Genomic DNA, 25465 nt, shown 5'->3' with positions numbered 1-25465 from the left:
CATTTTCATTCACAGCTGTTTTTGAGGTCCCTTCCATAGATTCAAATGCGACAAGTACATGGAGCTAAATTCATGCCAAAACCAAACTTAATGGGATTTTGTTGTACTTGTAGTAAATAAATGTTTTGGGGTGTAGGACATATTTAGTTTGCACTTATTTTTTTGTACTTGTATGAAGTGTATGAAGACTATTTGTTTCTAAAGCCATAGTTTATTAGAAATATGCAATGTATTTGTTCATCAGGTGCGTTTTGTATTCGCGAAATAAAATGCATTTGTGTATTTAGTGTATTTTTAAAACCACACTGTGTTTGCAAGTGAGTGATAGGGGATTTGTATTTTGTTTGTTAAGTTTTGGCATGAATTTAGATCCATACAGTATGGCTGGTAAGGGTACTGTAGCAATCCCACGTTCAGGGGCCTGTATACAAAGCATTATCTGTGAGCATCAGTAACTTAAGGTTTTACTTTGGCTTTTCAGTCCTACTTCTGATCAGGGTGAATCACCTAGGTAACCAACACTACTACTGACCAATCAGATCACTGTAAACCAGAGTCATCCTATCCTGAAAGGGACAAAAGAGAACAGATATTTTGAGTGATCAGTGGAATGTTTTTACTGTTCCAGTTTATCGCACTAACAAAGATTCTTTGATAAAACACGACAGCGTTGATACTTTGTCCCTTATTCTATCACTGCAACTCAGATTAACATCATGAGAAATAACTAAAGCCTCTAATGTATTTCATTAGAAAATTATCCACACACCGTTTAATGTTTCCCACAATTATAAACAAACTTTTCAGTCAGACTGAGCTCATCACACATCAATCAGGTCTCTTCCATCCTCTCTGCTTTGGTGGCAAAAACAGTCTGACATCCCTTGAAGTGTTTATATCTCTGCACTGACGACAGCCAGATATGTTTTCAGGTTATCTGTCCGTCCATCCCATTCTTGAGAACGCAATATCTCAAGAAAGACTTGAGTGAATTCCTTCAAATTTGGCCAGAAAAAGCTATTTTTTTGCCTTGTGAACATGATATATCCGGGACTCCTTGATGGAATCCTTTAATCCTTCAAAAGGTCAAGGTCACCTGATCCCACGTTGTTATGAATGCGATATATATCAGGAATACCCAAAGGGAATTTCATTACATCTGGCACACACATTCACCTGGACTCCATCCCCGACAGACAGACATAGATATATACCTTTTAGGACATAAACCACTGCCAGATACCATTTAAGAATAGCATTTTTCCATCAACGTTTTGTGCTGAGAAGCCTTTGTGATCGAGTCAGTGGGTGTATGATTCTTGGGTGGATTAATGGAGGTTTATTCAGGATGGACATCAGAGATAACTATATCCTCAGGAAGTGTAAGTGACACTCAATTATATCAATATCCATCTTAGCCTCAACTTCAACTCTGTGCCCAACCCCCTCACTTTTTGCTTTGTCCTGCTGAATGTCCATGTCTGTTACATACCAGATTCTGTCACTTCCCCAGTATTAAAATGTCATCCAGAACAGTAAATTGAATTGCAGAGGAGTGCTGAGATTTTTCATCATCCCACCTCTATCTGTACTGTTAAACCTGTCCGCACTGGGCTTTAGGTTCCTTGGTTTCAAACATTGGTTCTCACCATAATACTAATAACAGATTAGTATTATGACAGTTATCATTCTCTTTTGTCAAAGGTTTTCATTTCACTTATACAGATGATCTAAGTGGGTGATGAAGTAACCATACTGATATATACTGATACATTGTTGATACGGTTCTAAGCTCCAGCTGTGCAGAAGGTATATTGACCACAAAGCTGTAGACAAACACACTAGCATTGTACTGGCGTATTAATTAAAAACAGCACAGCAAGGACATTCAAGCAGGCTATCATAGAAAAATAAAGTCACAGGATGTAAGAGAATAATTTGTACAGTGCACCATACTTCTTGAGATTCCATAATTGAACTTCATTTGTTGTGAGGTCTTTAAGAGAAGCAGTGCATGACATGTATTTGTACGGACGTGGAGAAGGGCAGTGGGTGCCCTGGGTCCTGCCAAGTTAACCCTTGATGACGACGCTGCCCTTTTGTATTTAAAATATTTCTTTCTTTGACATGACAGTGTCACATTACCTCAGCTGACCACACAGCTGCGACCCTGTATTTGTGTTGAGATGGTGGAAATCATTACATTACTGTAATGGTTACCTATACTGGGATAAACATTTCTCTTTGCTTCAGCCTTTGACTAGATCTTGCAGTTGCCCACAATCCTACGCCCTAATATACTTGATCACTTTCTCTCTTTTCTGTTTTTAGGCATTTTTTTCATTTAATTTAATTTTCATTTTGGTTTTCTTTTCTTTTGAATGTGATTTTAACATGTCCTTATGTTTCTTAAATCTGTTCTCTTCTTATTTGAATTGCATTTTAACATGTTTTTTATTTTGTATGTAAAGCACTTTGAGTTCAATTTCATGTATGAAAGATTCTATACAAGTAAAGTTTATTATTATTACTATTATTATTATTATTATCATTATTATTATTATAAGGGAATATGACAAGAATGAAGAGAGATTAAAATTAAACTATCACATTTTATTCCCCAGGTAAGAAGATACAATGCATGCAATGTTAAGCTTAGCTAATGTTATAACTATTTCTGTCATTTTACTGCACTGTACCTAACCTGTTTTTCTAAGTACATCATAGATTTATTTATGATAAATGGTCTGTATTTATATAACGCTTTTCTAGTCATGATGATAATTTGTGCCTCAGTGTCTTGCCCAAGGAAACTTCGGCACGCTGAATGGGGAGACTGGGACTGACCATTGACCCTCTGGATTGTGGATGACCCACTCTACCTCCTGAGCCACAGCCACACACACATACACACACACACACACACACAAACAAGCTTAGTCTTTAGTATCTTCATAGCATTATCAAAGTATGTAAAATATGAATATGCTTATAATTACACAACCTTTAATCCCAATTCCAGCACACAGACACACAAAAAGTGAAAAGAAACTTCTACAAGTTCATTATCTCAGAGCCATTACAAATTCATTGTTTACACTGCATAAAGAATAATATCATCTATTTTAACAAAGCTTTACTCGAAGCCAATGGAGTGGGCCATCACAAATTCTCACTAGCTCAAGCTTTCAATTCTCTCGATCAATGTAAGTGACAGTGAGAAATTTAACAATGGATATAGACAAAATTCTAATCTTTTGGTGGAATGAAAACTGTAACAGATTTATTTAGCTCTAATATTATCAACTAATAACTAATCTCTTTTTACTTTTTTCCAGCTGAGACTTATTTAAAAGATTAGATATAATTACATGATTCACACACACACACACACCTATAATGCATATGTATACTGTTGTTACAAGTTTGGCCTGCCCCTTTAAAGACAGAAGCCAGTGTGTGAAGTAGTACACCTAGGTGTTTTGGGAAAACGTGCGGCACATGGGTGTGATGCTGATGACCGCCGAGAGTGTGATGCGAGTGTTGTTGCTCCTGCTGTACAGCGAGAATAAAGTGGCTGTGTTAAAATATAGAAGATCTCATCCTTCTTCATGGAATGAACGGCTGGTTACCGGCCAGACAGCGAGCCAAACAAACTGTGAGCTTCCAACTACGGTTCGGAGCCGAGATACTGGCCTTAGAAAGGTAACACTGGGGGCTCGTCCGGGATCCTTTTCAAGAAGAAGTACGGAAAAAGAAAAGTTTGGGGTACGCCAGACGTGGCTACAGAACTAACCGCTTCATGAATAGCATGGAGCTAATGTTAGCTGCACCTGGAGCAGCAGACCACGCCGGCCGCATGCCATCATTGGCGCCCTCGAACCCTTTCATCACGCCGACAAATCAGCGAGTGCCCACAGACAGTGAGTTTATGAGCGTTTTTCAGCGCAATTGTGACTGTTTAAGGAACATGGCATCCACCCCAGTAGAAGCTGTGCATAATGGGGCAGATTATAACCCGATTCGTCCAGCTAACCCTTTCATTTCAATGGACTATAGTCACTCTTTGTCAGCAAACCCGACTGATTCAGCCTATGCATCGTGTCACCTTTCACCCCATGAATATCTCAACATGAAAAACAGTATTATGGTAAATGGTATTGTATTTATATGAGTTTTACATTCACCCATTCACACACACATTCATACAGTGCATCTATTAGCAGCACTTTTTTGTTCTATGAGGGGCAATTCGGGGTTCAGCATCTTGCCCAAGGACACTTCGGCATGCAGATGGGGAAGACTGGGGATCGAACTGCCGACCTTCAGGTTGGAGGACGACCGCTCTACCCCTCATCCACAGCCGCCCCAGGATTACAAGCTCAACCCAGCTCAGCCGCAAACTGTGGAGCAGCACCGCGACGGAGCGTGGAGTTTGACCGGTGTGAATATAGCCAGCCTGGCATGAGGAGGTCTCGGTCTGTAGGTGTTTGGGGAGCTGGGTTAGGCCCAAGCGGCACCTGAGCCCAATGACCCCCCATCTACTTCTGTACCCAGTCACCTACAGGACCTGTATGCTTAGAGCTGTGCTTGCCTGTCTGAGGAGGACCGAGTCAGGCTAGCCAGCGTGTTACAATCTTATGGCGATGTCTTCTCTACTGGACCCACAGACCTTGGCCGCACTAGCCTAGTGCAGCATGATATCCTGACCACCTCAGGGCCACCTGTGAAACAGCCACCATGCAGGATGGCCAGAGACAAACAGATTGCAGCAGATCAATAAGTGCAACAGAGCCTAGAGACCAGAGTAGCATGACCCAGCAACAGCAGCTGGGCTGCACCAATTGTAATGGTGAAGATAAAGGACCAAAGCCCACGACTATGTGTGGATTATAGACCCCTAAATGAAAGGACTATTAAGGATGCTTATCCCCTGCCACATATCCAGGATACTCTGGACACTCTTTCCACCGCCAATTACTTCAGTACACTGTGCTGTATGAGGCCCCCGCCCAAAAGAGCACCGGACAGGTTTGGTGACTGGGTCAGTCACTGAACTGTGCAAAAGCTTTAACCTGAGTCAGGGTGTAGGCGGATCGCAAAAAAAGGAATCCTGAATTGTAACATTCCATGTTGTAACCAAAACGTTCTGTGAAAGTTGCCTCTTGATGTTTTATAAAAAAAAATTATGGGCCTATTTTTAGTAAATTACTTGTTGGTAATGAGTAATCTGAATACTGTTCTATTGTTTTGAATTTGATGTAGGATAAGTCGCTGTAGAGATTGCAGTAGGAGAGTAAACAAAAGGAGAGGAGGTGGGACAAAAGCCAGTGTGTGACATAGTACACATAGGTGTTGTGGGAAAGTGTGCAAAACGTGTGACGCTGATGACTGCAGAGTGTGTGATGCGAGTGTTGTTGCTCCTGCTGTAAAGTGAGAATAAAGTGTCTGTGTTAAAATATAGAACAATCTCATCCTTCTTCACAGAATGGTCAGTAATGGTTGTAATAACTTAGTTTAATATTGTTTTGCATGTATTATGGTTATTTTTATAGCATGCTAACACTTGCATGCCAACGCTAGCATGCTAAAGTTACATGGTTATTGCATGATAATCCTGTATTTTGACAGGTTACTGAACTTAACTGCTCCTCCAATAACAAAAGTGTCCTGGCAGTGTTGCATACAAACCACTGCTAGTAGCCTGAAGCAATGAGCTTTTGATTTATACATGAAATAATGCATAGCATCCAAGCTTTTCAGTTTCCATTGGATGAAGCAAATGTCATTGATTCACCTGCATTAGCATGGATGTCATTAGGATAGTATAGGCTTGTCATGTAACTGCAAGCAATAGCATTGGTCTGGTAACATCATCGACTACTGATGACGTGTCGTGTTCCCGCGATGACTACTGATGATGTAACAGCTTCTTGAAGGGCTGACCCAATTTCGTAGTAGAAGTTTTTAACCACTACCCCTTGTGACTCCGTTTCAAGGGGCAAGATAACCCTCTAAAACAAGGGGTAGAGGTAGGGAGAAGAAAATGGGATTGGGCCCAAGAGTAAAATAGTTTGGTGGGAGATGCAGTTGTGTGAACATCCTTAAACCAAATAAAAAATAAAAGACTGAGTAAGAGTAACCTGCTAATGTTAGCACAAAACCCTGATAGAGCAGCTTATTTTATATTAAATCTTGCAGAACAGCGGGTGTTCCATGGCTATATCTAATGCCACCTGTAACCACACTCATTCCTCCCAACTTTAAATTCACATTAGTATTATACTGTAATAAGTTGGTGGGTCTCTGAGCACACTAACATTTTAAACTAACATTAGGGCAGAAAAATACAATTATTAACACTTGTTCTGCTTTGTATTTGAAAAGACTAACCGCAGACCACCCTCCATGTATCACTAGGAGAACAGCTCGAACAGGTGGGGAAATACAAATGCTGACAATCGCCTCGTTCATATGGAATCTGTGTGAGATTTGAAGATATTGCAGGCTTTGTCTTTAGGCATGTGTGTCATAATGATTTGTGTGATAATATGTTGTGAATGTAATGTAATGTTGTCAAATGTCTTCTACATTTAAGCAGTGAAGAGAGTAAGATGATGGGGGCTTCAAAAAACGTTTTCTGGTGAATGTGAGTGTTCTGGCTGCAGAGATATAAATAACTTCAGTGTTTTCTGAATGTGGAGCTGGGGCAGCCAGATAGTATTGCTATTTAATCCGTGTTGGATTAAACTTCATAATGGTTTACTTTATTTTGAAAAATAGAGTATGTGCCCAGTCACAGAGGCATCCCTGAAGCTACATTTTAATGCTGTAATGAAGCTTTGGCACATGCCCAATGATTTCTATTATCAGGAGGCTCCAATTGATTCTGTAGTCTTAATACTGATTGTAGACAATATTGCCGTGGACCCAAGAAGTACAGCATAGCAGAGAGGGACTGCTGAAATGACCAGTCGGTCAGAATGGGTGAAATTATCCTTGAGGTTTCATGTCGGTTAGGATTTAAAGTGTCTTAGCGGCTCTCAGGAGAATACTTTCACACAATGAATATAGAGCCTGAAGGGGTGAGACAGCAACTCTGGCAAAAAATAAAAGGAGAGGGCAAAGTCAAGGACGACATGGCACAAAGAGCAGGAAAATCTCTGCTTATGTGCTTGTCACATTGATGCAGATGGCACATTCACACTTCTTTCCCTGATTGAATTTGACTGTCAAATACCGACACACTAGACAGACAGTTATTTGCCTGAAACTCAGAATGAGAACAGAGCTGCACCTTTTCATGAATTATTGAACCACATTTTGACAAGTACTGTGTCGAGATTTGCTAAAAACTGTTGGAAGATTTAGTCCTGAGGGCAAGATGGAAGAACTTATTTTCAAATATGGTTTTCAATTGGAACAGGTGTATCATACTAATTTCATAGTCCTTTTACATCTGCATCAATCACTGGTGACAGCAGTGTGGATACCATGCAAAAACCGTGGGAGTATACACAACCTAATTTCTTCAACAAACAGAACAGCAGCGATACTGCTTGCACACACACACACACATACACACACACACACACACTCACATCTCTTTTTTTTCTGTCTTATGCAATCCCACACAGCAGAAGACAGGCTGCTGGAGATCAAACAAGATACTCGTCAAAGCCTCACCCACTCTACTTACAACAATCCCCACCTCCTCTGATGCTACTTCAAAGTTTCCCCAGTCACAGTCTTATCTAAATATGGTCTGCTGGCAGCCTGATCTGGCGTTTAAAATGAATCTGTAATGATAATCCCACAAAAAGAAGCATTTGTATCTCGATCTCACAGATACATTTCATATGCAGCTGCAAGATTTATACTCTGGTATAATTACAAATGCCAAAGCCTCTCACTCCAATCTGTTGCTCTCTGACAAGTCTGGAATTTATCAAAAGAAAAATAATACTGCTTTGAGACTAGGGACACAATGTGATTTAGGAATGCATACTATAGGCTTAACTATCCAATAGGATGCGAACACCTACATGTAACATAGAGAGTGACAGCAGTTCTAGCCATTCATGGATGTGCTGTTAGAATGGGTGACGCAAGTAGAGAGAGATATATGGGGATGCTGTGGGAGACATCTTCAGACTTGGGGGTGACAATTGCTCATGTTACTCTGTTAGCGTTTGTATATTGTTCCACCTTCTGGTCTCCTTGATGCATCAAGTCTACATTAAGACATCATTCTGCATAAGACATCAGCTGCTGCCTGAGTTCTCCTTTCACCAGCTTCCAGAAAACATCCATAACATTATGCAAATGACCCTGTGTTCATCTCGGTACAGTCTCATGAATCAGATCAGTTTCTAATCATCATCATCTCAGTGCCTCGCTTCGAGTTAGTTGCCATGACACTGTGATAAACGAAGACCACTGTCCCTCCGGTTATGCAGGGAGGAGGGCGTGATGATTAATGATGGATCCCTCTAATGCTGCCTCATGTGCCACCAACTTGTTTCATGTTATCATATCTCACACACAGAGACTTCACAGTGAGGTAATAGATTGATCCCAACATCAGGATTCATCCTTGAGGCATAAGCCCTTCGGAACCTTCAATACATTTTCCAGAACCCAACAAGGGCAGTGTGTTAATGCCACCAGTGCTGATGTAGGGGGATCTGCTCAGCCGTTAATCCAGCAGATGTCAGATCCATCACGGACTAAAGCCAGGTAACCTTTGATCAGTCCAGCCAGGGGGCTAACAGTCCCTTATGTGCCCTCTGGTCCCTGTTAAAATCCTATTCAAACAATAACTATATTAAAATATATAAAGGACGACAGATGTAGGGTGTTAGAAAGAGAGAAGGGATAGAGGAGGAGTATAAAGTAATCCCATTTAATACTTTGATATTGTCTATGGTCCTCGTCTCTGCGGTTAATTTACAGAGCATTAAGTCATAGCCTTAGGTAAATTGTCAATTAAAGTATCTGAATACATGTGAAAGAGAGAGTTATAAACACACAGATCTGATGTAACTTTAGTCGTTTCATATTCATAACACAAATGTTTATTTATGAGCGATGTTCCTAATTGGCCCCAAAGACCGGGGTGAGACTGCATGAGAGAGGATGTGAGGCTCCATTCATTTACTCTGCTGTTGCATAGAGCAGAGCAGTGTGTTACTCATGCTCATGCTTGGCCTCGGCACTTTTGCCTCTGTCATTTACTCTTGCATGAGTCTTTCCCTTCCTTATAAATAGAGTGGAAACAAGTAGATTAATAAGTAGATAGATCCTCCCACACGCTGCCAGATATAAAAAAAAAGCCTTTCATGAACGTGAAGAATGAAGTCATCTTTCATGTGTGATCGCAGGTTGCATCAAGGTACTCTGACATTTTGAGTTAAGATTTACCCTTCTATTATCTCACCCCACTATCCCCCGGATTTACATGCACTGGACTACTGTGCACTTCTATATTGACCCCACATGCCAATGTTCATAATCAGTGCAGGAAACTGTGTCTTTTATATGGAAAGGTTGAAAGAAGTGTCATGTTTGATTTTCCCATCATAGGCCTGAAATTAACATTCGCGATTTTATTATTCTTATAATAACAAGAATAATAATAATAATGATAATAATCTACCTACTAAATCCACAAATGTCTTTCTTTCTGTCTGTCTATCTGTTTGTATGTCGGTCCCTCTGTCTGTATGTGGAACACATATCTTGCGAATCTTGATCTTATTGACTTTACACTTAGTATGTCTATTGTAAATTGCCTGAAAAAGTGCTGTGCCAAGTTTTGTGATTTAGAAATACAATACATTCAATAATAACAATTGAATAAACAGGCAACCAGTGCTCTGTAGCAGTCAGTGGGGACGGGGCTGTGCCTTTAGTCTGCAGACTGAACTGAACACGTTTCTTTTACGTCCTCAGATAAACTACAGCAATGGTCAGTGACTGGTTCAAACCGCTGGTCAAAATTTTACATATCGGACTGAGACAGACATTGACGGATTCATTTTGTTGATTCGTTATATTAAATGGATTACAGAGCTTTTATTTTGAAAAGTTGTGAACTGGAGTCTGAAGATTGTGTCTGTCGTTTAACAGACCTCTGAAATAGCAGATGCAATGTTGGAAAAAATAACAGTTCAGTGAAGTATTCAAACTTGTATAAGCCACATAATAATGAAAATTCAGTTTCACTTTATGAAAAACATTGAATATAAAATATTCACTGCTGATAAACTAGAGAGGAAGAACACAATGATTCCTAACTTCACTCTGCACCATGGACTGTTTACAAAAAGCTCTGCACACAACGCCCAGCACACAACAAATAAACAGTGACAGTATATTGAATAACGGTTTGAGGAGGAGAATGGTGCAGCTTCATGGTTCTGTGGAGTCTACTTGCTGGCTGGAGTATAGCCAATAAACCATGCCATGTTAAAGGAAGGGACACGGACCAAGATGGTTTCTTTCATTTTAGGTGGTTTTGGCTTCATTTCTGGATAGTGGGAGGAAGTGGAGAAGTGTCACCCATCATTATTTACAGTCTATGGTATGTACACTGAAATAAATGTTATGACAACTACATTTATAACCTTTAAAAATTTTGTTGGGACCTAGTATTTGTGAACTATACACTGCATGAAAAGAAGAATTTGTGTCAGTGAGTGCCCCTGTAAATTTCTATGGAAGTTCAGGTTAACGACTGTTCACAGGAATCTACAGGCAGCACAGAAAACTGCCAGGAACTGCCGGGAATTGACAAGGGGTTCCAGTTTCGGGCAGTTTTACAAGCCCGAGAAGCTTGGCAGTTGACCCCCCTGCTCCTAGGTCTATGGGGGGGCTTTCACATGTAAATGGGAAAACTGTGATCTTAACAAATGCAAATCAGGATAGTTTCACTCAGTGGTACAGCGGTTACACCTTTTTCTAAAAGGTACTAACTCCCTTTTAAGAAAATCGCTCCTATAAATACATCAGGCTTAGTATAATTATAGAATCATAAATTGTAGCTTGAATAGATTTGCCTTATATAAGTAAGTATGCTATAATGAGTGTAATCAGTGATACAATTTTCAGGGTACATCTGATGATACATCTAAGAGAAGTCTTTCTGCTGACACCAAAACACTGTGCTTCACATAAAGCATATCAGCTGTGTCATCGCGTGACAAAGTCCCAAACATTTGTCCTCCCAAACTACTGGGAAAGACTCAGCACCATATTCACATGTCCATGGCATACTAAGCTGTTGACTCTGCTGAAATTGCCTCATAATTTGGACTTCAACTGTCCTATTGTTGTTATTAAACTTTCCCAGTATTCCATTAAAACACTCTTATCCAAAGTGACTTACAATAAGTGCATTCAACTATGAGGGTACAGACACAGAACAGCAAGAATCATGTAAGTACATTAACTTAACACTAGAAAGAATAAACTGGTCCTCAGTCACATACTCATCCTATATAAATGTAAAGTACAATTTAAAAACTGTTATAACCGCTGCTTCAAAAGTGAAAAGGTCATTTGTGAAGTTTTACTCTGAAAACGTCACACTCAGATCGTGAATACGTCCCTTCCTGAAGATGCCACGTCAGTCGTTAACGTCATCACGTTAGAGGGCTCGTCCAATCACAGCCTCGTGAATGAAGCGTCTGTCTCCCGCAGACAAGAAACTACCGGCTCGAGTTTTGCGTGGTTCGATTCATTGAATTGTTTTTGGTGTAAAAAACTTGCTGAAGTTGACACAACACTGTTTCCCTGGAGGAGAGGATGACTGTGTTGGAAAGCAAAGCCGCGGACCCAGTGTGGAGGAGTCGAAGCGGAAAAAGACAGGCGCACACACAAAATTACGGTAAGAGCTAAGCTATAGAGAGAAGCCATTGCTAACTGCTAAGCTACCTAAGTAACTCTTAGATCTGAATAGCGTGTTAACAACTGTGGGATTAGCGAGAAAGTTGCAAAAAGAAGAAGAGAGCATCGAGTGCTTGAGCAGAACTAGTGTACGTTTAAATATGTACGAACTGCTTAAATTTAAGAGTTTGTTCTCGTTAAGTTTTTTCATAAACGCGACTTTTTGTCCTGTTGTATTTTATAGGAAACTGTCTGTCGTCTTCACACCTCTGAGGCAAATGGCTGGCCCCATGAACCGGAGCAAGGGTAAGATTAAAGAAGAGATGCGCTGTGATGTTTCATCCAATGGTGAAGTGAGATAAGTTCTCACAAGCGATTTTGCGGCGTATTCATATACTAATTAGATCACACCTTCGCTCCGCGACTCCCCGGTGGCACTCAGTCTCCCAGGGTGCTTCAACTTCATACTTAGGTGTTAAAACTGCCCCTGGACACAACTTTCAACCACTATTGGTCACTCTGGGCCCCATGACCCACGAGGCCACCAGGCCAATATAAGCCCAGTTCCCTCTCTCTTCCTGCTCTTTCCACTCAACCCTCCTGGAGGAGAGGTGTAGCTCTCCAGCTCACCCAGCCAGGGAAACTTCCTCCCTATCCAAGCTCTACCAACCTTCAAGCAGGCCTGCCTGGAGCAGACTGCTGAAACCTTCCAAAAGGCAGCGACGCGAGAGCCTGCCTAAGAACTTCAGCACAAGAGCTGCATCCCACAGCAGAACCACAGCAACAGGAGCCACAAGCCAGCAAGACCACTTCACTGGACTTCAAACAGCACATCAACATTTTTCCCCTTTTCATGGACGGGTAACAAAACTGGGTTTAATAATTATACTAGGCTAAGCAAAGACTGTTTATTCTATTCTGTGTGATGTTTATAAGTTTGAATTGTGTTGCTGTGATATTTTTGTTATAAGTTATTTGAAAGTTAATGTTACATTACATTACATTATATTTCATTTAGCTGACGCTTTTATCCAAAGCGACTTACAATAAGTGCATTCAACCATGAGGGTACAAACCCAGAACAACAAGAATCAAGAAACTACAACTTCTTCAAGAAAGCCAAACTACAAAGTGCTATAAGTAAGTGCCACAACATTTTTTTGTTTAAACTTTTATTCAAGGTATAGTCGGAAGAGGGGTGTTTTTAGTTTGCGGCGGAAGATGTATAGACTTTCTGCCGTCCTGATGTCAATGGGGAGCTCGTTCCACCATTTAGGAGCCAGGACAGTAAACAGTCGTGATTTTGTTGAGTGTTTAGCTCGCAGTGAGGGAGCAACAAACAATGTTAGTTATGTTATGCTCTTCACAGTCTTTCTTTGCATGCAACTAACTACTTTCTCTAACCTGGCACCAACACACACACACACACACACACACACACACACACACACACACACACACACACACACACACACACACACACACACACACACACACACACACACACACACACACACACACACACACAAGTTCTTCCCAAACTTAACACATACATGTGATCTCAGCTACATGGTGTAAACACTCCAGGGGGTCTTTTGTCTTCATATTGGCCAGCTGCCATTTTGACACTCACTCACACATATACACACACACACACACATGCGTACTCACATACACATCTTTATATAGTAAGTACACCTTTAGTAGTTTGTGTTTTTATACTTTTATTATCTTCATAATAAATGTTTTTCTTTAACAAATGTTGTCTTCATTAATGTTGCATAAGTGTGAATTTTGCCAACCTCTATACTGTCAAGAACTCCATAAACTTCAACTTTGCTAACTACCTATATGGTAATTTTGGTTATAGTTATTCATTTAATTATTAATCAGAGTTCCAAATTTGTAGTTAGTACTTTCATGCGACTTAAATGATAAATTGGCTATCTTTTCCATTCCTTTGAAGGGTTTTGCCCTGAGGTAACTTTAATCAATTAAAGTTATTATTTAATATTAATATTTTAAATATTAATATTCAAAAAAAAATTCTGATAACCAAATTTATGCCCAAAGGCATTAACCTTAAACCTTTCAAGTTCAGCTGGAGTGTGTGAAAGTGTGGGAGGAAACCATCTAAACCCGAGGCAGGACCACACCTGGAATCAGATGCTGAGCAGGAGTGAGTTAGTTTCGGACCAAGCATATCATAGTTCATAACAAATTACATGCTTGATTTCTTTTGTGCCACTGATAGACCAGCCATTCTAACACATCATTAGAATCTAATAGAGACAAGCGAGAGTAAGACTGAGCAGAACTTGTTGTTAGCTGACAGGCAGACACGGGCAAAAATCTCTCTAAGAAACACTATGCCTCAGTGACTGTGTATTCATTTATGTTACTGACTGCAGATTACTTTGCTGATACAGTTCTAACCAGTTTACATTTCATTCTTGCACGATTTTCTCAAGAATTTCTCTCTGTGTGTGGAGAATTTATAACTCTGATGAAAAAATACTGACGTACTCCAACAAACACAAGATCGAGTTTCAAGATTCAAGATTCTTTATTGTCATATGCACCAGAAAACAGGGATTGAACCATACAATGAAACTTATTTTGCTATACAAAGCTGTATATGTACATGTGTACAAACATATATACATACATACTTATGTGGATATAGATGTATTTTGTGCAATGAGCAGCTTCAGCAGCGAACATTATTGCAACAGATCACAAAGTGCATTGTGCATTATTGTGTGTGTTTTCTGAAGTTCTATTGTCACACTGGTGGTTAGGAGCAGTGTGTATTCACGAGCCTGATGGCAGGAGTGGGAAGAGGCTGTGTTGGGGATGTGTGCTGTCCCTGACGATGTTCTGTGCCCTTCTTATGACCCTGGTGTGAAAAAATGTCCTGGAGTGAGGGGAAGGTGACTCCTGAGATGAGCTGTGTAATTCTGTTTACACGCTGGAGGGCCTTCCTGTCATGGGCAGTGCTGTTTCCATACCACACTATGATGGAGCTGGTAAGGACAGTCTTGAGTGTGCACCTATAGGAGTTGCTGAGAAATGAAGCATCGCGTTAGTTCATGCAGGACACGGAGTCGTGTGCTCAGCTGTCATAAGCTGTCAGGTACTGATCTGGTTTATGGGTGCTCGTCAGTCACTAACCAATCACAGCGCATTCTCTCAACAACGCGGCCCCTTTAAATACGACCTCCTCCTCACTGATCCCCACTAGGCTACACTGGCACTCACGGGAAGTTCTCTGCATAGATGAGTTCACAACAGCAACAAATCCTCTGCATTAATCAGTCGAGAGGTGGAGCAACCTGGTGCAGCAGGCAGAGGCAGGAAGGGACTTTTTAACTCTGCCTGCATAGATCACAGGATTTTTTTTACAGCACCCCAACACCGTCGTCGGCTCTTATCACCATAAACTTTCTTGACATCTTCGTTGGTGTCTTCTATGTGTGTGTCATCGCTTTTTCACAGGGACATTTTTGTTTTTCTTTTCTTTCTTTTTGCTTTTTTTTGCATCTGTTGTGTGTTAGAAGCGTCATCAACCCGCCCACTTGCTCACGGTGAATCCAGCGGGGGATCCCATGCTGTGTTCACACATTGACTCCTAGATTTCTACGGACTTTATACTAGGAGGTCAGGCAAATAAACTGCGGAGCGTCTCACTCGGACATTTGTGTTCACACATGCACCTCCTCTGAAGAGAATACGGGGGATCTGTGGAGTCGAGTGCATGTCTGAAAGCAGCTTAACTCTCCAATGTGAAGTTGTGTTTGAAGCTCTCCCCTTCCCCCAGGTCTGCCACCTCTCTCCTGTATGTTTACTCACTCCCACCAGTGATCAGCCCGATCACTATAGTATCCGCAAATTTGATGCTGCTGCTGTTGTTCCTGGAGACCATATAGTCATAAGTAAAGAGTAGGGGGGTCAGCAAACAGCCTTGTGGGGTCCCTGAGCACACAATTCTTGTGCTGGATTTGCGGTCTCTGACTCTGACTGACGAGGTTCTGTCTGATAGGAAATTCAGCACCCAGTTACAGAGTGGGGCTGAGAAGCTTTGTAGAGAGTTAGTGCAGAATGACATTGTTGAATGCTGACCTGTAGTCAATAAACAGCATTCTGACATAGGTGTTTCCCTCTAGGTGTTTGAGAGTTGTGTGGATGGCTGTAATGACAACATCATCAGAAGATCGGTGACGATACGCAAACTGCGGCAACACCGCAACACTTTATCGGCATATTGTTTTGTCCACAAATACATCAGCAAGCTCTGATGAGCAAACCCTGAGTGTGTGCCCCAGGATGTTGTCTAGGCCTGCTGCTTTCCTTGGATTTGCTCTGCCAATGACACGGTGAGCAAAATACTATTCTTCATGTCTTTCCCTTTAGGCCTAATTAAATGTATAACCTCTCACTTGTCAGCCTGCATAAAATTGGCAAATCCTTGACACAAACCCAGTGTAAGGCTATTTTGGTTGTTGACCATCACTAATGGACCAATAAATCAGTTATGCAAAAACAAGCACTTTACATACATGTGTTTCATGGTGGTTTTGTTACGAATAGATCCACAGATCATTTCCTAGATGAATGTAATTATCTTGTTATCTTGAAATATTTTTGAAAATAATGAGGAACTGGGCTCACAGAATGAGCAGTTTGTCCTGATAGGAAACATGTGCCCCTCACTTTTATAGTTTTTTTAATTGATGACTCATTATCTCTGAAAAGATAATCTGAAATCATGTCCTCTTACTGTCGAGACAATATAATGTAAATGAGAGGAGTTGACAAAAAAACATGTTGGACACTAAATATCACCATGCGCTCAAAGCATCAGCTTAATCAGCAGAGTAAAAGCAAATGCTACAAACAGTTTCCGTATCGGTGAAATTTGTTGTGCCTGAAAAAAACAATTCTACTCAGGCATAAAAAAAAATCTGAGGGCGTATCTGCATATAATTCTCTAAATTAGATTTAAAAATCAGCCATGGACCTCCATGACACTTCAAAAACTAGAGTAGAAAACAAACATAACTCTGTAAAATACACAACCATGAAAGGTTTCTATTTTCATCTGAGGAAGAACAAAAATAACTAATGCAATAAAAAAACACATCCATGTAGGTTGATCAAACATTACAAATCTTTGTTTGAATCAAGTTATTTATTACTCTGTCATTTTATTACACAGTACGAAGAAGTTATCTTGTCTTTAATGTAATGCATGGCTGTTCTCCTATGCTTTAATAACTCTTTGGTCACACACTAACAATGTTATTTAAACTCAAGCTTCCTTTCCTAACACTGTACATGTGGGTAAAATATGTTATTCCTCCTTAGCTCTAAAATTGATGTCTGCTTACAGTTTCAGTTTGGATACAACACAAAGGCAGGGTAAAGGCAGCTTTACTACCACCTTTGCGTTGGAGAAGCCATTCCCTGCATCTATGGACTTCCCAAGATACACAAAGAAGGAGCCCCACTCAGACCCATGACCAGAAGCTTTACTGCTGTAACTTAAAACATTGTGAAACACCTGGCCACCATCTCAGCCCCCCTGGTTGGAAACACCCAAACCATATCAAAAACTCTCAGGATTTTGCCAACAAGACCAGAGGAATTATAATGGATGAAGATGAAACCAAGATGTCAGTTTGCTTGTTACACGCATCCCCAAAACAGAAGCAAATCAAGGTGGCAAAGAAATGTCTCCTGCAAGACAGTACCCTTAATGACAGGACCAACCTCACTCCAGACCACATATGGTCTCTGCTTGAACTCCGTCTGACAACCACCTACTTTCAGTACAACATAGTTCTACAGGCAAAAACACGGATGTGCCATGGGCTCCCCAGTGTCTCCCATTGTGGCTAACCTCTACATGGAAGAAGTGGAAAGAAGACCCCTGACCTCCTACTCGGGAACTGCTCCCAGCCATTGGTACAGATATGTTGATGACACCTGGGTCAAAATCAAAACACAGGAAGTTCAAGCCTTCTCAGAACAAATCAATGCAGTGGATAAAAACATTAAGTTCACCCGTTCACAAATAGGAGCTGCTGCCCCCTTTTTACAACAAGTGCAAGTTCATCTTAACGCCACATACATAATCTCATATTCTGTGACTGCCATAAGACAGACATCGTGTTCAATAACATTACATATTAAAATTCAGCGAATCACAACTTTCACAAGTTTTAAGCCGTACAAACCAATACTTTTATATTAACATAGATCAAATGACGATGTTTAATGTGAAATGTGTTTTTTGTAAAGAGTTATCACCAACTCTGAAGCCTTCTAGTGTCTTTCTGGTCACTGATTGATTTTCCTACACACAACAAATGTCATTTCTGTTTCAGTATCCAAGTGCTAATGCGCTAATTTCTTCTCTCTTGGATGAGAGATGAAACGTCTCCAAGAATCTCAACCAAGTCCAGTTGACCTGTTTTTAACTCTTGGATATACCATGACCTGGATGACTGACAATCTCCACAGACATACTCTGGTACAGTCAAACCATGTTTTCCTCAAACAAACTCTGATAAAGTCACTGTCCACTACCTTTACAGCAGGACACATCAGGCGGACACAGTCAGAGAGCAGCTAGTGGACATAATGATATACAACGTAGCATTTGGCGGTGAAACAGCCAGATATTTCCCCCAGGAGGTGGAGAACAAAAAGAAGATAAACGAGAAGAAATAGATTAGAGGACTTAGATTCAGATGGACACAAACACGACACCAGATGAGTCATAATATTTCTCTGTAACTGCTGACTAGCTCAACATATCTTCTTCTAAAATGAAAACTTGACTCTGAGGAAGTGTGTGCTTCCAATTGATCTCCACCATGTCATTACATCCAAACTTAGAGGAGTGAGCCAGGCCTCAGTGCTCCCTCGGCGAGAATCACTGGATCCCTTGCATGACATGATTATATATCTCGAGGGACAGTTTGGTGGCCCAGTGAGGGAAATTCAAACTGGTGAACCATGAAGTGGGACAAATGTGAAAACGTGGTAACTAGTCACACCTGAGAGATCCATTGGAGGTTTAACTCACATCAGACAACAGCTGTTCTGATCTGTTGACTCAGATAAATGGTTAAACATTTTTTATCATATCTCACATCAGTGACATAGGCCCATAATGCATAAATGTGGAGACTGGTGCCACAGATCTTTAACTTTAAAATGTATCAAGGACTAAAGAGACCATAAACACAGCAAAACACACAGTCCTCCAACAGCCATTTATGGCAGAGGTGTGGATTTTGTCCAGATTTATAAAGACTTTGGGAACTATGTTCTATGCAAAAACATATTGGCACAACACAGGAACTAACACAGCTTAATATTAAACAAGGCTTCGAAAAGGCAAATCAGATTAACAACAACCACTCATGATAGCCTATGTGACGACTTTAAGCTGCATGAAAAACAAATAGAGGGAAGTATGCTTTTATTCCAGGAGCTGTCAATGTGTGAACAGCCCTAAACAAAAGCATGGTCAGTTTATCTCATGCATCAACTGATAAATGCATGTGCCATTTAGACTCCTGCTCTATTTTATGCGACCAATTTTGTAGCAATAGTTTTTGAGAGTGTGAGTAACTGTATCTGAATCCATGTGTGTGTACACAGATTTGTAAAAGAATCTGCAAATGCTTGCCATGATGAATGAATTCGTACAGGAATCTGCAAATGTGGGTTCATAATCTGTGCCTAATAATTTGTAAATGTGTATGAAATCTCCAAGTGTATTGAGATTTGTACAAGTACAGACAAAATCTGCAAATGCCTGCATGGATCTATGAATGGCTGAAAATAAGTATTTTACTCCAAGAGATGGAAATACCGTAATAGTGTAATGTGTGTGTTTAGTGTATCTTGTTTCACAGAGTGGTTATTACCATCGCACCAAATATTAGACATAAAGTAATTAAATTGTTGGTAATTTGTTTCTGAAACACTTTTTTATCTTATTTGCTGAAATTCTCTTTATGTCCCGATAGTTATCACTGAATGAAGTAATCTGAAAAAAGCTGGTGTCTCTTCGCCTGTGGCCCTCACAGGGTCTTTAATAAAAATGACCGGACGGAATGATTTGCTGGCGTAGCTGTCTGTCACCGACAAACTTTCCCGCCTTCATGCCCCCGGCCCTATGCTTTCACTGCACATGACCGGAGTCTTCACAAGCCAGAAAGGGTTACTTCTCAAACTGTTAAAGCAGAGACGATAGCCAGACGTTAGCGAGCGACTCACAGAAAAGTCGGCTTCTGATGGGAGGGGTGCAGCCTGATTAGCTATCATTACCAGATTTACCAACCAGAGCTTTAAATTTGTGCCAATTTTGCATAAAGCTCATAAAGAGGACTTTTGACATCTCCTTATATCAGAAAATACTGTAAACTGCCATTAAACAAGGTATTTTTCCCACGTTTTTAATAATTTATTTAAGGAATGAAATGTTCTATAAATCAGGCTCAGAGGTTATATGACCAAATCCCTTCGTTAAAAAAAAAGGCAAAACAAAAGATACAAAAGATATAAAGCAAAAACCTACATGTGTTTTTAATAATTGTCTTTTCACCAGTCTAAAAGAAAATGCCAAGTGCATTAAAAATGTCCCGACAAGGACGACAAGTCCCCATAATGTGACTGTGTGAAAAAAATACAGATCCCAATATGAGTAACACATAGACAACATACACACACACACACACACACACACACGCACGCACGCACGCACGCACGCACGCACGCACACACACACACACACACAAGTCTGGTCCTAAAGTTAAAGCTATTGATCTTTTCACAGGACCTGCCAGGAAAATATACCGTGGCATTAATTATTAGAACTCATTAAACTCACAACAGCAGTGGTAGGCAAACATTGGACAAATCCCGCTAAATTTGGCCCTTTCACAAAAACATTTGGCCCCTAAACAAACACATCAAAACATTTGCACAATCCAGATTTTAGGCTGTACTGTGCAAATTTGAGCTACTACTCTGTTTGTGTAAATTATTTCCCTGCAACTTCTCCATTCCACTCCACGCCAGTTCAGAGAGAAATATTGCGATTACATTTATTTGACAATTTGTAGTTCAAAATTTCTCACTTCAAATAAAAAACGCTGAGTAGGAAAAACTATTATAAAACTGCACTGATCTATTATTAAACATTCTGATTTATTCTTCAACCAACTAATGTGTAAGTCAGTTCAAATTGGCTATTGAAAAATTGCAATTATGAGTGTTTGTACACTCTGACAGGATTTTGCTTTGTGATTACTTTGGAAACTCTAAAGACAATGAAATACACGTCAGACTTATTGAATTCCTCATAATAAAAATGCAAAGCCGTGAAGGGAGTTGTTGTGAATATTGATTGACGTTTACAGAAGCCTAAAGCACTGAAGGTGCTTTTACGCCCTCCTGATGAAGTTGACAGTAACTAGCAGCTCAACATGGAAGGTCATGACGACCGCTTTCTGCTGTCGAAGATTTCTCTTCACCACCTGCGTGTACACCTGGGTATTTAACTGATGAATCGGAGAGTGTAGGCACCTGTACACCGCTCACTAACTGTCTAACTATGGAGAGGGAGTTAACATTTCCAGAAAGCATTATCATTGGGTGCAGAATAATTAAACAGCTAGAGAGATTATTATGTAGAAATTCTATGATACTAGTTTTTTAACGAGAGATAAATGAACAGTTAACACAAGGACAGAGGATTTAACCTGGAAACATCTGTTTTTCATTTTATAGGAGTTTTATGAATATTTTGCTGATAACCTTTTAATGTAGAAACATTTGGATTGCAACACTTGTCATAGAACTGAAACACAGCCTATCAGTGTATATTCCCATGGTCTGTGGCTTAACAAACCAGAAGTCTTAAAGGGATAGTTCACCGAAAAATTTAAATGTACTCATTATCTACACACCACTATGCCGATGGAGGGGTGTGTGAAGTGTTTGAGTCCACAAAACACTTTTGGAGTTTCAGGGGTCCAAATCCAAGAAATTGAAGTAACTGGGGACCGATTCTTCAAACAGAAAAAAATAACAGAAGAAATGGCTCCATACTGCTCCTGTGGTGTCATCCAACTTTCCAGACACTTGGATGACACCACAGGAGCAGTATGGAGACATTTTATGTGTTTTTTCTTTAGTTTTTTACATTTGAAGAAGTGGTCCCCAGTTACTTCAATTGTAGTTTGCGAGCTCCTTCGTAATAACTCCACAGAATGTCTGAGTAAGCCCATGTGAGAATAGAGCCGGAGTACTCACCACAAGTGAGTTGGTGCTTGGATGATGTTTCTAACATGAGACGTATATGAAACTGAAACCCCCCAAAAAGGAATACAAATATCTCAGGATGAAAAAGAGGGGCCATACATGTAGCAGACGAAGAGATCAACTTAGAAGGCCGGCAAGATTCGAGAGCTTTTGGTGATAAGGGCCCACGCTGGTGTCAATCTGCTGTAAAACTTGTGAATTCCCCACATGCTCTACTCAGATGCCACCACTCCTCACCTGAATGTTTTGGACATGTTCCTGCTGTTGTGAACACATCTGACCAAGACAATCCCCTTCCTTTACAACAAATGCCCATCACAGTTTCATGAAGCTCATCTTTCCCCTGATCAACAAGCCACCACCTCAGGTTCTGCAGTTTTCTTGAGATGATGAGGAAAGTAAATCCTCACAAATGAGAAGCTGGAGCTGATTTTTTATTGTAAGTTGCTTTGGATATAAGCGTCAGCTAAATGAAATGTAATTTTCTTGTAACGGCAAACAAATCTGAACTTAAACAATTAATTGATTATCAAAATAATTGGGGATTATGTCTCCGTCCATCTGCTACAAACAATTAATTAACTGTTTCAGCTCTACATGTAAGATTTTTCTGTGGTAGTAACCAGGTATCTTCTACCAATAATCCTTGTAAATTTCAGCACATTTATAAGCATTTCTGTGTTGAGGAGAAAGATGTTTTTTTCCGACAGGGATGTTCCACATGAATATGCTGAAAGTTCAGTAGCACCTAAATGCAAATGTAATTGTCACCATTTGCACCTAGCATTAAAATGCCTTTCATATCCAGATTGTATGCCAATCTGATTTTAACCTGTGGGCCATGATCAGAATTTGTATGGTCTCAATTCACTCCATCCACAGGTGTCTTGAATAAAATTAGGACTGAGGAGAGGACTGCTTCATGTGTTTACTGGGCTAATGGCAGCTAGATGCTGCCGTCCATCACTGGTTTGGAACAGCTGCACATGTTCTTATTGAATGTGGATTGACAACAAATTTGAATTTACTCATTTGTGTGGTCACAATGTGTCCCTCAGGACGTTTGGATTGGTTTGATTTAACAGATCAAAATCTGTCCCCAGTGTATCTCAGATGCATTTACACTTTACCGTCTTGTCGTCAGGCTCTGTCTGTTTGTGAAATCCAATCACCCAAAACACATTTGAAAACACGAAATCTACATGAAGATGTATAAGTCTGTGAATAAAGGTTCCAATGTATATATGTCTAATTGTTTATTGGTAGATGAAGTTTCTTATATCATCAAACTGATTAACTAAACACTGGACATTAGTGTATAGTACAGTGACAGTTATTAGGGTGGTGCTAGTTTTGACTATTAACTACTTCTGCAGATAAGAAATGTGAATTACACAAAATCAGAAAGAAATAACTACATTTTGTTTTGACAATCCAATATTCTAAAACTCAAAGCTATTCTGTGAACAGTGATATGCAAAAGAGAAGGCAACGAATGATCACATTTACTAAGAGAAAAAATATGTTTGCTTGGAAAATGAAACAGTTTTTTTCTGTTGATGAAAAATTGAGTCATCATCTGATCACTCTATTTCAGCCCTATAATTATCTTCTTAGGCTTTTTATATTTGGATCATTAAGCACTTAACTGTCACAACATTTGAGATCAAGTAAAAAAACACGTTGCAATTCAACAAGCAAATACTTTTACTGTCTCTATCCAATCAAGGGATCTCTCTCCCACATGTCTGATTTTGTTTGTGAGCCTAAACATAGAGGAAACACCAATACAAAATATTCTGTGGCGTAAACAACTAATTGAGCGAACCTCATGTTCTCATGCCTTCTTTAGGTTTTCAATCTATCAATCCCAACCCGACCGATACACATCTGAGAGCCAGATGAATCGTCCGCACTCCGCAACAGTAGATGTTTGGGGCGCAGGTGAAATGGTCGTTGATTAGTTCTCTCTCCTGTTTGAATTGCTGTGATCCAAACACGCTCCGGGTATCTTCCCCAGCCTCTGCCATTGCCTCCCCGTGTCGGAGCCCCAGTGAGCTGCTGTGACAGCTGCCGCCTGTCGCCTGTGGAACATCTGTAAAACCAGCTGACTGCGACTCGCTTTGGAAAACAGAGCGGAATAAGACAGAGCTTCACTCACCTGCCCGGTGCTGTCGGTGTTGTGTCTGCTCCCACAGACGTTGGCTGAGTCTGCTGATGGTATTCAGTGCTCTGTACATAGATGCGTGTGTGTGTGTGTGTGTGTGTGTGTGTGTGTGTGTGTGTGTGTGTGTGTGTGTGTGTGTGTGCACGCGCGCGTGTTTTTGCGAGCAAAAAAGCAGTGCCACGGTGCAGCGCCGGAGGTGTAAGCGAAGCAGCTGCGCAGTAAACTCCGCTCCGGAGACAGAGGACGCAGGCAGCTTCTATTTCAGAGCTGTGTTCAGCCTGTGTTACACAAAGAGGCTTGTTCCCGTGGGATCGGCCCTGCAGACTACACAAAGCTCCACGTTCAGTGAAGCCAGTTGCGTGGAACAGAACCAGGATTTTAGAAATATTGAATTCATGAGCCTGAGCAGCCCCTGGGGGGGGTGAGGTGGGTGTGGGGAGTGTGTGGAGCCCCCAGAATACAATACATATACACTACCGTTCAAAAGTTTGGGGTCACTTAGAAATGTCCTGATTTTTCAAAGAAAAGCACTGTTTTCTTCAATGAAGATAACATTAAATTAATCAGAAATACACTCTATACATTGTTAATGTGGTAAATGAGTATTCTAGGTGGAAACGTCTGGTTTTTAATGAAATATCTACATAGGTGTATAGAGGCCCATTTCCAGCAACTATCACTCCAGTGTTCTAATGGTACATTGTGTTTGCTAATCGCCTTAGAAGACTAATGGATGATTAGAAAACCCTTGAAAACCCTTGTGCAATTATGTTAGCACAGCTGAAAACTGTTTTGCTGGTGAGAGAAGCTATAAAACTGGCATTCCTTTGAGCTAGTTGAATATCTGGAGCATCACATTTGTGGGTTCGATTATACTCCAAAATGGCCAGAAAAGAGAACTTTCATGTGAAACTCGCCAGTCTATTCTTGTTCTTAGAAATGAAGGCTATTCCAATGCGAGAAATTGCGAAGAAACTGAAAATTTCCTACAACGGTGTGTACTACTCCCTTCAGAGAACAGCACAAACGGGCTCTAACCAGAGTAGAAAGAGAAGTGGGAGGCCC

At 40.5% G+C, this 25465-nt stretch overlaps 1 protein-coding gene across 1 annotated transcript in view; it reads right to left on the bottom strand.

Annotated features, from left to right (window-relative positions):
- Nucleotides 1–24478, bottom strand: part of LOC118125901 (neuropeptide Y receptor type 1) — a 31347-nt gene extending 6869 nt beyond the window's left edge. The window contains exon 1 of the mRNA XM_047344487.1: nt 24395–24478. The gene's annotated coding sequence lies outside the window, so the exon portion shown is untranslated. The remainder of the gene's footprint in view (nt 1–24394) is intronic.
- Nucleotides 24479–25465: the final 987 nt, after the last annotated feature.

The sequence above is a fragment of the Hippoglossus stenolepis genome, chromosome 18 (genome assembly GCF_022539355.2).
Source record: "Hippoglossus stenolepis isolate QCI-W04-F060 chromosome 18, HSTE1.2, whole genome shotgun sequence".
Lineage (NCBI taxonomy): Eukaryota > Metazoa > Chordata > Actinopteri > Pleuronectiformes > Pleuronectidae > Hippoglossus > Hippoglossus stenolepis.
This window is presented reverse-complemented; position numbering and strand designations above follow the sequence as displayed.